Source organism: Heptranchias perlo, chromosome 22 (assembly GCF_035084215.1).
Source record: "Heptranchias perlo isolate sHepPer1 chromosome 22, sHepPer1.hap1, whole genome shotgun sequence".
Taxonomy (NCBI): Eukaryota; Metazoa; Chordata; class Chondrichthyes; order Hexanchiformes; family Hexanchidae; genus Heptranchias; species Heptranchias perlo.
Genome location: NC_090346.1, coordinates 49,558,305 through 49,575,565, shown reverse-complemented (window position 1 = coordinate 49,575,565; position 17,261 = coordinate 49,558,305). Strand labels below are relative to the sequence as shown.

The 17,261-nt window shown below is 43.6% G+C and overlaps 1 protein-coding gene and 1 long non-coding RNA gene across 4 annotated transcripts in view; one reads left to right on the top strand and one right to left on the bottom strand.

Moving 5' to 3' along the window:
* Positions 1-2,931: 2,931 nt before the first annotated feature.
* tbc1d24 (TBC1 domain family, member 24) overlaps positions 2,932-17,261 on the top strand; it is a 42,718-nt gene continuing 28,388 nt past the window's right edge. For 2 of the 3 annotated variants that reach the window (XM_068003593.1, XM_068003591.1), the window contains exons 1-2: positions 2,932-2,982; positions 12,629-12,689. The gene's annotated coding sequence lies outside the window, so the exon portion shown is untranslated. The other variant, XM_068003592.1, reaches the window with a different exon arrangement.
* The window catches only part of LOC137340803 (uncharacterized), a 72,488-nt gene continuing 61,051 nt past the window's right edge, over positions 5,825-17,261 (bottom strand). The window contains exon 4 of the long non-coding RNA XR_010966869.1: positions 5,825-6,091. This is a non-coding gene — a long non-coding RNA (uncharacterized lncRNA). The remainder of the gene's footprint in view (positions 6,092-17,261) is intronic.

The window sequence follows — 17,261 nt, the reverse complement described above, 5'->3', positions numbered from 1 at the left end:
GGTTCTGCTTGGCTTAGTCTTTGCCAAGGCTTTCGTCATAATACTTGTCTTAATTCATGTCAGCAATATCCAAACTACAGCCTCTAGACCCTGGCAATCCAATGCTATTTGCATTTACGTTTCTCATTCACTGGTTTCTTCTTGGATTTTGTGGGTCTGGAGGATTGGAAAGAGCTACTTTTAGCACTATTGCCTCGTGGGTAGATAAACGTTAAAGATTTAGGGAGGGAATTCCAAAGCTTAGGGCCTAGGCAGTTGAAGGCACGACTGCCAATGTTGGAGCAAATAAAATCGGGGATGCACAAGACACAAGGATTGGAGGAGCGCAGAGCTCTCAGAGGGTTGTAGGGCTGGAGGAGGTAACAGAGATAGGGAGATTACATGCCATGATGGGTTCTTATCACCAACTTAGGCTATGTACAAATGAATGAGAACAAACTTTATATGTGGCTCCTGAGACTCAATGGTGCACACCTATGTGGCCCTTGGTTTCCTGGACGTTATTGTTCTTTGGCTTAATCTTGCGTCAGGAGTTTGACCATAAATATTGCTAGTGAAAGGGCTGTAACAAAAAGAGGAACAGATATCAAGGCCATGTAATCTCCTGGGAGAAGAAAAAAAGAGAAAGAACGCAGGACCAATAAAGGAAAAATACTCTGGAAAATTCCTCTCCTGACACCCTCATGCAATCAAAACCAGTCCAGGAGATCATGTGGACCAAGTATTATCTATAAAGACACTTACATTCTATATGATGGGCTCTCTGTCCCAGTCAAGAACCAGTCCAGCTCCCTCTTGATGGCACAGAGTCAGTACCCACCACACCAGCCAGCAAAGTATTCCAGAGGTTCACTATTCTCTGGGAAAAGAAGAACTGCCTAACATCCAGTCTATGCCTGCAGTACATAGTTTAAACAGTGTCCATGCATGGCATGTAATCTCCCTATCTCTGTTACCTCCTCCAGCCCTACAACCCTCTGAGAGCTCTGCGCTCCTCCAATCCTTGTGTCTTGTGCATCCCCGATTTTATTTGCTCCAACATTGGCAGTCGTGCCTTCAACTGCCTAGGCCCTAAGCTTTGGAATTCCCTCCCTAAATCTCTCTACCTCGCTTCCTCCCTTAAGATGCTCTTTAAAACCTACCTCACCTGTCCTAATGTCTCCTTATGAGGCTCGGTGTCAAATTCCATTTGATAACGCTCCTGTGAAGCACCTTGGGACATTTTACTACGTTAAAAGCGCAATATAAATGAAAGTTATTGTAAAGAACATAGTGACCTTGAAGGGCCACCCCAACAGTAACAAATGAGAAAAATAACGTTAGACTCGAATTTTTGGAGCAAAACCGCACGGAGACGGAACTGCTGACCAAGTTAAAGTTTATTTGAAAGCTTTCTGCACAAAGGGAGAGTGGTAAGCTTCCTTGAGCTCGCACCCAACTCTCAAAGGAACATCAGCACTACAAGCATGTTTATATCTTTCAATAAGCAACACCCACCTGCTGTGAAAGGTGAGGGTACATGTTTACGTAACTACAGTGGGTTTCATTGGGTGGTATAGTCTGCCACTCTCTTGTCAGGGGCTACCTTGGGTCGTCCCATGACATTAAACATCTCATATTCCTGAGGAGGACCCTTATCAGTAAACACATAAGTCCCAGACATTGAGACTGCACGGGGGTCTTCACAAAGTCCTGATCAGCTCATCCCTTACTCCCTTTTGTGCTGGGGTGACCTTGGAGATATCCACCGCTCCTCCCTTAACCATCCGAAGCAAGCTGGTTAGGATAAACAATGTCAGCCTCGGCCTTGGGTAAACATTCCTTAATGTGTTCTGGAGATAAGTGAGGTGGTGGCCATAAATCCAACAAACTTGCCTTTGTCAGCTTTTACAGTGTGAGTCACGAACTGCTCCCATAATGGTCAAGTATCCCATCATGCTTTGCTGCTACCTAAATGCGACATGTGTGATTTAACTACTTATGTATGTGAGGATAGGAGTGGCTAATCATTCTTATATATATATATATATATATCAGGTTAGGTGAGGGGAGGCTGGAGGTTTTGGATTTCTGTTCACAAGCCTATTTTTCCAGTCCAACAATAAGGATGAAAAACAGGGGCAAGCGAGCCTTGTGGTGCGTACAAATCGCTGTTTTTAACTACATTTATTGGTGGGAGACCTCAGGTTTGTGGCTTGTGACTAAAAATTTCTCCCCTTGGTCATAGATGTGGAGATGCCGGTGATGGACTGGGGTGGACAAATGTAAGGAGTCTGACAACACCAGGTTATAGTCCAACAGCTTTATTTGAAAATCACAAGCTTTCGGAGGCTTTCTCCTTCGCCAGGTGAAGTGAGGAGCAAGGCTCCGAAAGCTTGCGATTTCAAATAAAGCTGTTGGGCTATAACCTGGTGTTGTAAGACTCCTTACACTTGGTCATAGAAACATAGAAAATAGGAGCAGGAGTAGGCCATTCGGCCCTTCTAGCCTGCCCCGCCATTCAATATGACCATGGCTGATCCTCTATCTCCATATTCCCGCTCTCTCCCCATGCCCCTTGATGCCTTTTGTGTCTAGAAATCTATCCAACTCCTTAAATATATTCGTAACACCAAGTTATAGTCCAGCAATTTTATTTTAAAATTTAAAATAAAATTGCTGGACTATAACTTGGTGTTGTAAAATTGTTTACAATTGTCAACCCCAGTCCATCACCGGCATCTCCACATCTTAAATATATTCAGCGAAGGCAGATCAGGTGCATCTACTACCTTAAGATGTAGTCCATTAAAACACTGGAGACGCGGAGGGAAGTTATTCTTTTGATTGTTGGTTTTGAAACTGGAAAACAACTTTAAAAAAATAATCGGTTATAATGTCAACCGCTGCTCATCAAATTACGTCTTGCGCCTGCGCAGCCCGCATGCGCGTTGGCGCCGCTGGCCAGTGGGACACCGAGCGACAGCTTGGGCGCGGAGGACGGTGAGTGACAGGCGGGTGAGCGGGCGCTGAAAACGCCCCGTGGTCTGCACTGACAGCCCGGGGCGGCGGCCGGACACGGTCCGGGCCCTTTTGGGAACCTGAAAAGCCACGTCTGTAGCGGCCGTTTAAATTTTAAATGTCCCTCTTTCGGTTTATGAGGAGATGTCCCCCTCGCCTCGCCGCTCGCCGCTCCCCTCCCCCCGGGTCGCGAGCGTCAGGGACCCGGAGCTCGAGCGAGCCCGTGCAGGAGGGAGTCGGCGCCGCCGCTCGACCCACCTCGGTGCAATTGGGGACCTGAGTCGGGGCTCCACAAGCCATCCTTTCCATCAGGGCTGCATTGCAAATTGACAAATGCACACTGATAATTGCAGCCTGGCTGCTTTGCTGTTGCCTTGTTTTTGCTCGGTAAATTGGCAATTCATTAGAATTAGACTTTATTTTGCATTGGAAAATGTGCACGTTCTAACTTCATTACGCGTCCAGATTGGAAATTGATTTTTTTTTTAGTTGGCTCTTGCAACAGGTTACATAATTTGCAAAGCATGTTCAAGGCAAACTGAATGCAACGTTTAAAAAGCCATTTAATACAGATTGAGGGTGTTTTGGAACATAGTGCGAAAGGACGCTTTGATAGTAACAAGCATTACTTAGAAACAGAAGTTTTGGTTGTTATCTGAGCCTACGGGCTGAGCCGCAGCATTCCTGTCACTTCAGGTACCGTTTATTATGTAACGTTGATTGTATTTATAAAGCAGATGAAAAACAAAAAGGAATTTGTTGCTGATGTCTTTGATTGTTTTTCTAACTCTTCCCCCATTAGTTTTGTGCCAAGCGTCACTTTAATCCGAAAATAAATTTGTTGTCCCATGACTAGCGAGGACAGTGTTGCCGACCAATGCAGAATCTTTCCCAGATAATGCACTGCCTTTTAAACCATAAAACTAACAGCTCCTTAATTGGGAAGTGTTGGCACTTAGTTTGAATGAAACCCCCACAGGAAACTCCCAAGACTTCCCCAGAGATTGTTCCCATATTTGGTGCAGTGTGGGAGTGCTGAATATTGAGGCTCCATTTCCTCCCACTCATCAATGCTAAAATAAAACCTTCAGACCAAAATTATGTCTTCTGAGAGGGTAGTTTATTTATTGTTTGGACAGCCTTTGAGCAGTTTGAATTCTTTGCCAAGGAGCAAATTAACCTGTGACTCAGATTTGAGTCTTTCAGCAGCTGTGCTCCTGTAATAATTCTCTTTAACACGATGTGGAGATGCCGCTGATGGACTGGGGTTGACAAATGTGAACAATCTTACAACACCAAGTTATAGTCCAACAATTTTATTTGAAAATCACAAGCTTTCGGAGGCTTCCTCCTTCGTCAGGTGAATGTGAGGAAGGAGGAAGCCTCCGAAGGCTTGTGATTTTCAAATAAAATTGTTGGACTATAACTTGGTGTTGTAAGATTGTTCACATTTCTCTTTAACACGTGGGGGAAGGAGTATTGCTAATGTACTGCTTGCTGGCTTCTGGGGTCAGAAAGCAAGTTAATGGTTTTATTCTCCATCTTCAAAGTTGAGCAAGAACTATACTTAGTACAAGCTTGAATTCTACGCTAGCCACAGTAACTAGGGCTCGGCTGTACTGTGGAAAGTTTGCATTGTCATATTTGTGGTGCCGGCAAAACTGAAATATGATCAAGCTGTTGGGTTGTAGCACCCTGGGCCAGTGTGGATGTGGAATGGTAGTCCTGCATAGTGTTCCTCTAATCTCTGCTGACTTGTTTGTGCTGATCTTGGCATGATTGCTCCTCTTTAAATGGTGCTCAGGATCATAATATTTTTCAGCTGTGATGTTTTACATTGGAGAGAATTGTGAGCATGCATAATTGTGGTCAGAAAAATTCCCAATTTTCCAGCGCTTCAGTTTCCAGACCATCAAACCAAGAATCCATTTGGGCTCTTGTGTCTCAATTTCCCAAATTCCAAGCTGGCATTGATGGAATCTCCCCGTAGGAGTTCCTAGCATTGGCCATGCATATAATGTCATAGTCACTAAATGCTCGACAGAGTGTTGATACTGTAGTAATCTTTACTTGACTTTTTTTTACATCAAGTTGCCCATTTGGGAATGTTGGACATCAGGCTATGTCTGACACAGCTGCTCAATGTAATTAAGTCATAGGAACAGGAGTAGGCTATTCCGCCTCTCGAGCCTATTCTGCCATTCAATCAGATCATGGCTGATATGTACCTCGACTCCGTTTATCTGCCTTTGCTCCAGACCCCTTGTTACCCTTTGCCCAACAAAAGTCTATTGATCTCGGTCGTAAATTTCAATTGACCCCCAGCATGCACAGCCTTTTTTTGGGGTGGTGGGGGAGAGGAAGAGGAAGAGGAGAGTGTTCCACAGTAAGTAGGGAAGAATTGCTTTGGTCACTGTGTCAAAATTGTACACATGGTCTTTGTAAATACATTGAAATGTTGATACACACAGTGATTAGTGTGATCCACCCTCCTCACATTTTGAACAGGATAAGAACAACATGAATTATTGTTTCTAGAAAGAGTTTGCCAGAAAAAAATATTATTGTATTTTGTAAGAACACTGACCCACCTATTTAAAACATATTGCGCTCATTTAGGGCCTACTTGATTTTAAAAGTTCACAATACCTGCAATCTGTGCATTTTCTTTGGAAGTGCGACTGGTGGGGGAGGAAAATGTGAGAACAAAATTTCAGACCACTTGTAACCAACCTTCTCCAAAAGGGCCCATGTCAGAGAATAGAACAAGTTTCTCGAGGCCCCGTAAGATAGCATACTGATCGACGAAATCTGTAGCAAGCTGTCTTATTGTAACATTTAATATTAAATCAGTGATTTCAGTATAAATGTTACACAAACTAGAACTAGAACGCTGCCAACGCTGGGCTGGGCTGTAAACCAGAGCTTTCCAGGTTGTTGCTTGTTTTGTGACCACCCTAATACCAAAGCACATTTATGTGAGCATGAATTGCGTTTCATCCTGAAGTCCTGTTTTCTCACTGTGACTACTTGAGAGCAGTGTTTTCTTGTCCAGTCAGGCAACCAAAGACTTGTGTTTTTTTTGAGTACCCTGCAGAAAACAACAACAAAAAAAGTTAACCCTGCCAGAAATAATTGACAGCTTGCATCCATGATGCGTGCAATGCAAATGTTTGAATTTGCTGAAATAATAGGGCATATTTGCATTGCTTTTTTGGAACGCATCTCCCCACGAAAATAAAGTTGACTGGTTGTGAAATACATTTGGATCATTAGTGCAATCTTATTCAAACGATCAGTTGAAGTAGTGCTGAGTTGAGCTATTGTATTCTACTGAAGCACCACTTTCAGAAGTCTGTATATGCCACATGGTACAAGTTCTTGGGCTTCCTAAGCGCAGTTATTGTAAGACACAGGGCTGAGCGAGCTGTCCCTGCCGGGCAACAATCGAATGATCCTTGATGTCCTCTGTGTGCAAGGTACACTTTAATATCCTCCACTTCAGCCAGTAAACTAACATAAACATAGTATGGTCCATTGAAATGTGCCCTCTCTAATGTGTCATTGAATGAAAGACAAGTGATCTAAGCAATGCTCCTTAATGCTAAATTTCAATATTGATTGTGCAGGAACAACCAAACCAATTTGTGTAGAGCAGGGTATGACTGCCCAAATCCAACATGTGCCTTTACTCAGTACTGGCACTGCCAATTTACTTTTTCTGTTGATATCAGACTTCAAATCCATCAAAGCCTCCAAAATAAAATAAAACTGATGGGGAAAAAAATGCCTTTATGGTTTAGTTTTAAAATTGCATGTCTAATAAGATATTCAGTATGGTTATCCTGCCCACTTTGATTCAGCGAAGACTGGTTTATTAAAATGTGAATTTTTATTAGTGCCTTGGATGCTTTCTACCGAGCCTCCTCTCTTTTGCAAAGCTCGTTACCTGTTTTGCAAAGAATATTCCAAAACAGTTCTCTTGCTTCCTCTTCCCAAAAGGAATTTCCCATGCCAGATAAACTTAACTCAATTTGCTCTGCAGAACAGCCTGCTTCGTGTTAGAACGCACCCCTCTTTTAGCAGAGTTCCGTACAATGCCTGTTGCAAAAGAAGCCTTGTTTAATAAGTAGGTTTGCCAACTTTGTACGTATTCCTGGAGGTTTCATCACGTGACCTCCCGCCTCCAACTGCTCCACCCAAACAGCCTTCTTTCCCCATCTTCAATATTTTCATAACGAATAAACAATGTTCAAAGGAAATGATATTTTTAATGCCCATAGAGTGCATTAACCCATTCTCTCCCCATCCCCAGTCCTAACGGCGCTGTATATTTGTGTACCAATGTACTACACTGCCCCAAATCCACCCGGAGAGTGGTGTTATTTAATCACTCTTGCCCTCTACCCCATCATGGACCTTCCCTCTTCTTCCCCCTCCCCCACTTTCCCTGGCTCTGTACTTGCTTAAAAACGTAACTCTTTAATATCTTCCAGTTCTGACGAAAGGTCTTCGACCTGAAACGTTAACTCTTTCTTTCTCCACAGATAAGCCTGACTTGCTGAGCTTTTTCAGTATTTCCTGTTTTTATTTCAGAATGGTTAGAATGTGGAACTTGCTATCACAAGGAGTAGTTCCATTTAAGGGAAAGCTACATAAACACATGAGGGAGAAAGGAATAGAAGGTTATGCTGAGAGGGTTAGATGAAGAAGGGTGGGAGGAGGTTCATGTGGAGCATAAACGCTGGCGTGGACTAGTTGGGCCGAATGGCCTGTTTCTGTGCTGTACATTCTATCATGTTGCTCCTGAGTTGCTTGCAACGGTGTCCTGGGGATTAATGTTTAATTCCTGGAGACTCCAGGACAACCCTAGAGGGTTGGCAACCCTAACAGTAAGGCTGGCCTGTTTTAAATGAAGGCATCAATTCACTGTGTCTGACTGCAGTATGTCTAAAAGCATCATAAAAGATCTGCTGCTCTTTATCTTCAGAAAAATTGAATTTGGCCCATTGCTCAAGGTCCTTGCTGTTCTTCTCAGTCATGTGTTCCCTGCGCACTCGACAATCTGCTTGCCTAAACATATTTTTGATAAACGTGTGGATGAAGAGGAAATGCTTGTACAGATACAGAATATATTCCAGTTCCAATTTTTTAAATCCTGAGACTTAGTGTCGTGTTAACTGATACCTGTGATGCTGAATGCCCTCAGCATTTGCATTTTTCCAGGGGATGCAGTGTTGCTGCCGCTGCATCATTGTGAAAGGATAATGCAGTTTGATTCTCTCATGTAGCATTTTACTCCATTGAATAAGTGGGGAGGTGAGGTGTTCCTACGCATCAGTGTGACCCATCCCCACCACCAGGACAACCTGATTGGTGAATTGTGGACACCAGCCCACATTGTATCACTCTGCGGTGTAGTACATGGCACACAAATATACGCTGCCGTTAGGGCTGGGGGAGGGGAGAGGGTGGGTTAATGCAGTGTGTATAATGTAAGGACAGACAGTACAGTATCTTGCCTCTGGTCCTGTTTCTGTGAACACTGTTCTATTAAACCTTCAGCACCTGGACTACACAAACAAAAACAGTGTGCCGGGATTGCACAGCAGGTCAGGCGGCATCTGAAAAGGAGGAGAGTGGGTTTAATGTTATGCTCTCTTTTTAATGGTGAATTGTTTCCCAACATCTGCACGCTGAGTTTCGAAGAAGTGTCCCGTTCGATATATCAAACCCATCTTTTTCAGTTGATTGATCTGCTCAATTCCAGCAGATTCTGTTTTCATTTCCGATTCCCCTTTATTGTTGTCATAAAATCCAGGGCACATAGTTGAACAAGCGATAGAATCTAAAAGTAGAGGGGTAATGGTGAATCTATATAAAACCGTAGTAAGACCACAGTTGGAGTACTGTGTGCAGTTTTGCACTCCACGCTATAGGAAGGACGTTGAAACAATAGAGAGGGTACACATGGATTCACCCTGATGCTATCCAGTATGAGGAAATACAGATACGTAGAAAGACTTGAAGAATTGAGGCTGTTTTTGTTATAACAGGAGATTAGGGGATGATTTGACAGCGGTGTTCAAAATGATGAAGGGATGGGACAGAGTAGATAGAAACAGACTGTTTCTAGTGGTCGAGGGGTCTAGACCTGGTGGATATAGATATAAGGTTAAATGCGAGAGATTTAGGACAGTGAGCAGGAGAAACTTTATTTTTCTACACAGGGTTGAGAGGCTGTGGAATTCACCACCGGAATTAGTGATTGAAGCAGAGGCTGTGTCAATTTTTAAGAACAGGTTAGATAGGTGGTTGAAGAAAAGGGGAATAAAGGGACATGGGATTAGGATAATGTGGTGAATAATCACCAACATGGACTGGTTGGGCCGAAAGGCCTGTTTCTGTGTTGTAATTTCTGTCGGTATTTTATACTGAAACATCAGATTGGTTAAACATTTGGACAGGTGGCTGAGACACTTTGAGGAAGCTTGAGCAAATACATGTACTATAACACCATTTAAAAAAAAAGCATAGTGATCAGAACAGAAGTCGCACTATTACTGTACATGTGCTCCAGCATGCATGATATGCACTTGTTACATAACGTTAGCATTCTGTATTAACAAATGTTCTCTGTGCCTGCCCCTCGCATATCAAGTACCTGCAGGCCAGCTTCTCTTTCTCCCAGGCCTCAGGGCTGCCTTGGATTAAAATCAATGATATCCACTGTGACTGCAACCAAATATAATGTCTATATCAACTACTGGTTTAATAGTGCAAATATAATGTGCAGGTAAAAGTATCACTCTTAGTCCCTACTGTGGGTGGAGGGGGAGGAGAACTGATCAGTTCCCCCCCTCCCCAATTACCAATCTGCATAAATAGTACACCCCACAAAGCTGATGGCCACACTAACATCACGAGGAGTGCCGATGACATCTGATGCTATTCATCACCATGGGAACCACAATTAGTGTTTTGCAAATATAAAATAATTCAATAAAACTTTGTTTCAATTTTTTTTTCCTAACTTGTGCTCCAGTATCCTCTCTGAGAACCAACCATACGATATGGCAAATGCCTTTTAAAAATGACTGCCATTCTCAGAGTGTAATGGTATTTTCCTTGGAAGATGAGTGTAATTTACCAGCAGTGTACACACAGGTTTTGTTCTGCATTCTCTCCTGGCGTATTGCCAGGAATTAATCAGCCAGTGATCTTGCTGAGTAACTTAATCGGGCCTAGCTACCTTTAGCTGAGCTGCCATTTTATGGTTGTACTGTATATATCTATGTATTCCTACTGCATGCAGCCTGTATTAGCTGGAGAGTACACTGTTGACTTTTGTGCGTTAAAAGCACCATATTGCATTGTAATTGGTTTTACGAGCTAGATTAGTCACATGCGAGGTTGTAGTACAACCAATTTACCCAAGGTCAGAACCTCCGTACGTGTAGTAAGGTATTTGCACTATGACCCAATGAGCAAGTGATGTTGTATTGCAGTAATCTAGCTTTGTGGCTTGTGTATAAATCATAGCCAGTCTGTCGGAATCTGCCAATGAAGACGAGCATGGAAATGTGCAGTTTAGCGATCCCTATGTTCCGCATGTAGAGAGTTCCCAGGCTTGGCCAGGCTGTTGAGGTGACAAGTAAAGGTGTGTTGCATTCCCTACCAGGAGAAGAAAAATTGGAGATGAGTAAACTGGGCTGCTTCTGCATACTCCCCTGTAACTGGTACAGGTCTGTAATAGATTGCTTGCCTTTTCCTCATGTATGGCAAGAACTGAAGTTGAACTACCAATGGTGCCTACGCTAACAGAAGCTGATTCGGACATCAATCCATTTCTTTGCAGCTATTGTCTTCCTGCAATTTTACTTCACATTTTGTGAACTTTACATTTTGATAGCTCCACCTCATCTTTTTGGAAGATAAGAGTATTACTGACATTTTTGCCTAAAATTGTGTTTCACTTGTCTCGGGAAATGATGGCGCTGAGATTCAACCTGGCACTCGGCTGTTTCTGTTACAGGCTTCACAGTTCTGTATCTAGATTGACTAGATCTGGCACCAAAACCTTAAGGAAATCCAGCACTCGACGACAAAGATCAAACTGGATTGTAGTATTTTTTCATTCTTTTGCTGGTCAGGAATCATCAAAGAAAGTTAGAGCCCATTCTAATTGTGTTGTGGCCACATTGTGGATGAATTAAAGCATTAAGAGCAGCCTTCTGTATTTGCAAAGCAGCTACTAGATGTAAACATGCATTCACTAAACATTATTATCTTGATCTGACTGTTCAAACTAATGAGTGCTTTGGCATGGCTACGTTGGAAGCTGAGCTCAATGTTTAGGTCATAAATTCCAGCACCACTATCGGCGCACTGTGGTTGCAGTGTGTACTATCTACAGGATGCACTGCAGCAACTCGCCAAGGCTTCTTCGGCACGCCCTCCAGAAGGACAAGGGTAGGAATGCATGGGAATACCATCACCTCCAAGTCACACACCTTCTTGACTTGGATGTATATCGGCCCTTTCTTCATAAGAACATAAGAAATAGGAGCAGGAGTAGGCCATACGGTCCCTCGAGCCTGCTCCGCCACTTAATAAGATTGTGGCTGATGTTCGACCTCAACTCCACTTACCTACCCGATCCCAATATCCCTTGATTCCCTTAGTGTCAAAAAATCTATCCGTTTTGAATATACTCAACGACTGAGCATCCACAGCCCTCTGGGGTAGAGAATTCCAAATATTCATGCCCCTCTGAGCAAAGAAATTTTTTCTCATCTCAGTCCTAAATGGCCAACCCCTTATCCTGAGACTATGACCCCTAGTTCTAGGCTATCCCGCCAGGGAAAACAGCCTCTCGGGATCCACCTTTTCAAGCCCTCTCAGAATTTTGTACATTTTTTTATTCGTTCATGGGATATGGGCGTTGCTGGCGACGCCAGCGTTTATTGCCCATCCCTAATTACCCTTGAGAAGGTGGTGGTGAGCTAATTTCCATGAGATCACCTCTCATTCTTGTAGACTCCAGAGAATATGGGCCCATTCTACTCAATCTCTCCGCATAGGACAACCCTCTCATCCCAGGAATCAATCTAGTGAACCTTCATCGCACTGCCTCTAAGGGAAGTATATCCTTCCTTAGGTTGCTGGGTGACAACCCTGGAACTCCCTACCTAACAGCATTCTGGGAGTACCTTCACCTCACGGACTGCAGCGGTTCAAGGTGAAGGCCCACCAGCACCTCCTCGAGGGAAACTAGGGATGGGCAATAAATGCCAGCGATGCCCAGACCCCAAGAATGAATTTTTAAAAAATGTGAATGAAGTTGTACTTTGGTATCGTGGTCTTTGTTCTGCAGTCTGTACAGATTGCTGATCATCTCAGATTGGATATGCATTCCATTGTACAGCTTTCAAAATGCAAATTTGTTGGCATTCACTTTTTTATGTCTAAGTAGGGTTGATCTACCTCAGCTTTCTGTGGGAGGTACAATATGTCCTCTTGAATTGGATCATAACTTGTTCAGCTTGGGGCTGCAGAATATCTGTCTTGGGGTATGATGTGCCAAATGTACAACATGTACTCATCAAGTTCCCATATATACTTTCAGAACGAGGCAAGCATTGAAGGAAAACACTGACAATGAGACATTCCAGACACCATAGACTCTGGTACAGTGCAAGCTCTTGCTATTTCCTTTTCTAGTTTTTATTTTATATATTCTTTTCTCAATTTCCCTTAATTAAAATCCAACTTATTTTCTTCCATCTTTCATTTGAGGTTGTACTGGTGACTGCTTCCTCATGGTCCCAGTGTCCTATGTATAATTGATCACAATTGGCATTTTTTTTATTCGTTCATGGGATGTGGGCATTGCTGGCGAGGCCGGCATTTATTGCCCATCCCTAATTGCCCTTGAGAAGATGGTGGTGAGCCGCCTTCTTGAACCGCTGCAGTCTGTGTGGTGAAGGTTCTTCCACAGTGCTGTTACGAAAGGAGTTCTAGGATTTTGACCCAGCGACGATGTAGGAACGGTGATATATTTCCAAGTCGGGATGGTGTGTGACTTGGAGGGGAACATGCAGGTGGTGTTGTTCCCATGTGCCTGTTTCTCTTGTCCTTCTAGGTGGTAGAGGTCGCGGGTTTGGGAGGTGCTGTCGAAGAAGCCTTGGCGAGTTGCTGCAGTGCATCCTGTGGATGGTACACATTGTAGCCACAGTGCACCGGTGGTGAAGGGAGTGAATGTTTAGGGTGGTGGATGCGGTGCCAATCAAGTGGGCTGCTTTGTCCCGGATGGTGTCGAGCTTCTTGAGTGTTGTTGGAGCTGCACTCATCCAGGCAAGTGGAGAGTATTCCATCACACTCCTGACTTGTGCCTTATAGATGGTGCAGGGGCTTTGGGGAGTCAGGAGGGGGGTCGCTCGCTGCAGAATACCCAGCCTCTGACCTGCTCTTGTAGTCACAGTATTTATATGGCTGGTCCAGTTAAGTTTCTGGTCAATGGTAACCCCCAGCATGTTGATGGTGGGGGATTCAGCGATGGTAATGCCGTTGAATGTCAAGGGAAGATGGTCATTGCCTGGTACTGGTCTGGCGTAAATGTTACTTGCCACTTATCTGCCCAAGCCTGGACGTTGTGCAGGTCTTGCTGCATGCAGGCTCGGACTGCTTCATTATTTGAGGGGTTGCGAATGGAACTGAACACTGTGCAATCATCAGCGAACATCCCCATTTCTGACCTTATGATAAGGGAAGGTCATTGATGAAGCAGCTGATGATGGTTGGGCCTAGGACACTGCCCTGAGGAACTCCTGGGGCTGAGATGATTGGCTTCCAACAACCACTACCATCTTCCTTTGTGCCAGGTATGACTCCAGCCACTGGAGAGTTTTCCCCCTGATTCCCATTGACTTCAATTTAATCGGGCTCCTTGGTGCCTAACCCACTCTCAACCTATTTTATGGTCCCTTTTGTTAAGCAGCTTGGATGTTTAAACACTTCCATCAATTCAATGTATTTCTTTTTTATGAAGAGGGGGAGGCGTGCATGACAGCATCTGAGATAGAGGAACGGAGAATTCAGGGGTATGGTTGTAGGGCTGGATTAGGTTGGAGATATTGAGGGTCGAGGCCGTGAAATGATTTAAACATGAGAATTTAAAATTTGAGGTGTTGGGGGACTGGGTGCCAGTGTATGTCAGTAAGGGCAGTGATGATGGGCGAGCAGGGCTTGGTGTGGGATAAGATGCAGAGTTTTGGATGAGCTGAAGTTAACGGAGGGTGCAGTTTAGGACCCGGGAACTTGACTATGGAACTACCACACAAACGAGAGCAATCTTGTGCTACTCAAATGCCTAGTGTAAAGACTGTGTGCACCAGCTCTCGTGCTACACTTTTTGAGTTTACTGTGTTATCAGATTAAAATAAGAACCACATTACAGAAATGTGCACTGTGACACTTCCAGCATCTACTGCGACATAGAGTTTACCTTACAGAATGAGCTTCTGTGGCCCAGGTGTTGGATATTGGGCTTTTCAATTCTGTGGTACAATAGCCTTTTCTGCCTTAAACTCCGGTCCATGTGTGTGCGTGTGTTTTGAATTAATGTCAGTGTCACTGTCTTTTTTTGCATATTCCTATTCATATCTCATTACCAATGATAGTTCTTACCCAAGTAATCCCTTTTGAGTGTAAATGGGCTCCAGGCTACTCAGCTACTGGCAAAGCTTGGAAGTTAACAGAGGAGTCTTGCATGATTGACTGACTACTTTCCGCATGGACCGCACACTCCTGGCCTTGCGTCTTGTGAAAGAACGGGCACACCATTATAGGCACTCTTTGATTAAGGGCTGCCTGTAGGAAACTGAATTGTCTTGCAGAACTGCTTCTGAAGTGGTTCCACAACGTGAGCCTGCCAGGGCGCTGGGGTGTGGATTTCAGAGTGCAAACAACAAAAGGGGAACCACTGCTTTTGCGAAATTCCTTCCAAACTGTAATCACCAACGTTTATGTCCATGGACTTCCTCCAATGTCAGAAAAAGGTTATTTATTGGCCAATAATCCAAAAGCTTCCCTGTGTGGTTAGGTTGACAGGTTCACCTACTTGTGACCTTAAACCATGCCAGTGTTGAAAATTTGGTTGCTATTGCCGTGTTGCCTCTGGTGGCATGGGGAAGGACTATGCTGCCAGTCTCCAGCACCACATTATAGCACCATACTTCAGCTGAGGCTGCATTGAGCAGAAGCAGTGTAATGCTGCATTAACACCAAGTGATTCTAGCTGATAACCTCCCAGTAAAATTGGACGAGTAATTTGGGCACTACACTTGGTTTCAGTGTTCCTGGGGGTGTGGGACGGAATTGGCCAGGTTTCCTGCTCTCAATTGCAGAACCTGAAAAGTGCGCATGAATGGACATTGGGTGGCCACAGATTTGAGATGACACTGATGCTCTCCACAATCAATCTGCCTACACTAACAGTTCTAGGCATACATAGGAGGGGAGGACTAGGGGCTTGAATTGGATACTGGAGGGCCCTTGTGAGCGGTACCCAGCATGAGTCAGCACCTTCCGCAGAGATCGGGAGACGACTGGAGAGGGCAAATATCAAAACAAAGCTTGCTGTTTGAAAGGTTATGGTTACCAAATCTTTTTCCAAGACCATTGCTGGTGTTTAGTAAACAGAATGTCACAATGACACACTGGAGTTAAGAAGCACCAAGGGGCAGAAAACACTGGTGGGAGTTGTCTATAGGCTTCCAAACAGTAGTGGTAATGTAGGGGATGGGATCAAACAGGAAATTAGAGATGCATGTAACAAGGGTACTACAGTAATCATGGGTGACTTTAATCTGCGTATAGACTGGCCAAACCAAATTAGCAACAATACTGTGGAGGATGAATTCCTGGAGTGTGTACAAGATGGTTTTTTAGACCAGTACGTTGAGGAGCCAACCAGGGAACAGGCTATCCTAAATTGGGTATTGTGCAATGAGAAGGGGTTAATTAATAATTTAGGGAAGAGTGACCATAACATGATAGAATTCTTCATTAAGATGGAAAGTGAAGTAGTCCAATCTGAAACTAAGGTCCTAAATCTAAACAAAGGAAACTACGAAGGTATGAGGAGTGAGTTGGCTATGATAGATTGGGAAGCTTCATTAAAAGGCATGACGGTGGATAAGCAATGGCTAACATTTAAGGATCGAATGCATAAATTGCAACAATTATGCATTTCTTTCTGGCGCAAAAACACAAAAGGAAAAGCGGCCCAACCATGGCTAACAAAAGAAATTAAGGATAGTATTAGATCCAAAGAGGAGTCATATAAAGTTGCCAGAAAAAGTAGCAAGCCTGAGGATTGGGAGCAGTTTAGAATTCAGCAAAAACGGACCAAGAGAGTGATTAAGAGGGGGAAAAATAAAGTATGAGAGTAAACTTGCAAGGAACGTAAAAGCAGACTGTAAAAGCTTCTACAAGTATGTAAAAAGAAAAAGATTAGTGAAGACAAATGTAGGGCCCTTACAGTCGGGAACAGGGAAATGGCAGAGCAATTAAACAAATACTTTGGTCCTGTCTTCACGGAAGAGGATACAAATAACTTCCCAGAAGTGCTAGGGAACCAAGGGACTAGTGAGAAGGAGGAATTAGAGGAAATTAGTATTAGTAAAACAATAGTGCTGGAGAAATTAATGGGACTGAAAGCTGATAAATCCCCAGGGCCTGATAATCTGCATCCCAGAGTACTAAAAGAGGTAGCCATGGAAATAGTGGATGCATTAGTTGTCATCTTCCAAATTCTATAGATTATGGAACAGTTCCTGCAGATTGGAGGGTGGCAAATGTAACCCCACTATTTAAAAAAGGAGGGAGAGAGAAAACAGGGAACTACAGACCGGTTAGCCTAACATCAGTAGTAGGGAAAATGCTAGAGTCTATTATAAAGGATGTGATAACAGGACATTTAGAAAATATCAACGGGATTAGGCAAAGTCAACATGGATTTATGAAAGGGAAATCATATTTGACAAACCTACTGGAGTTTTTTGAGGATGTAACTGGTAGAATAGATATGGGAGAACCAGTGGATGTGGTTTATTTGGATTTTCAGAAGACCTTTGATAAAGTCCCACATAAGAGGTTAGTGTGCAAAATTAAAGCACATGGGATTGGTGGTAATATACTGGCATGGATTTAAAATTGGTTAACAGGCAGGAAACATGAGTAGGAATAAATGGGTCTTT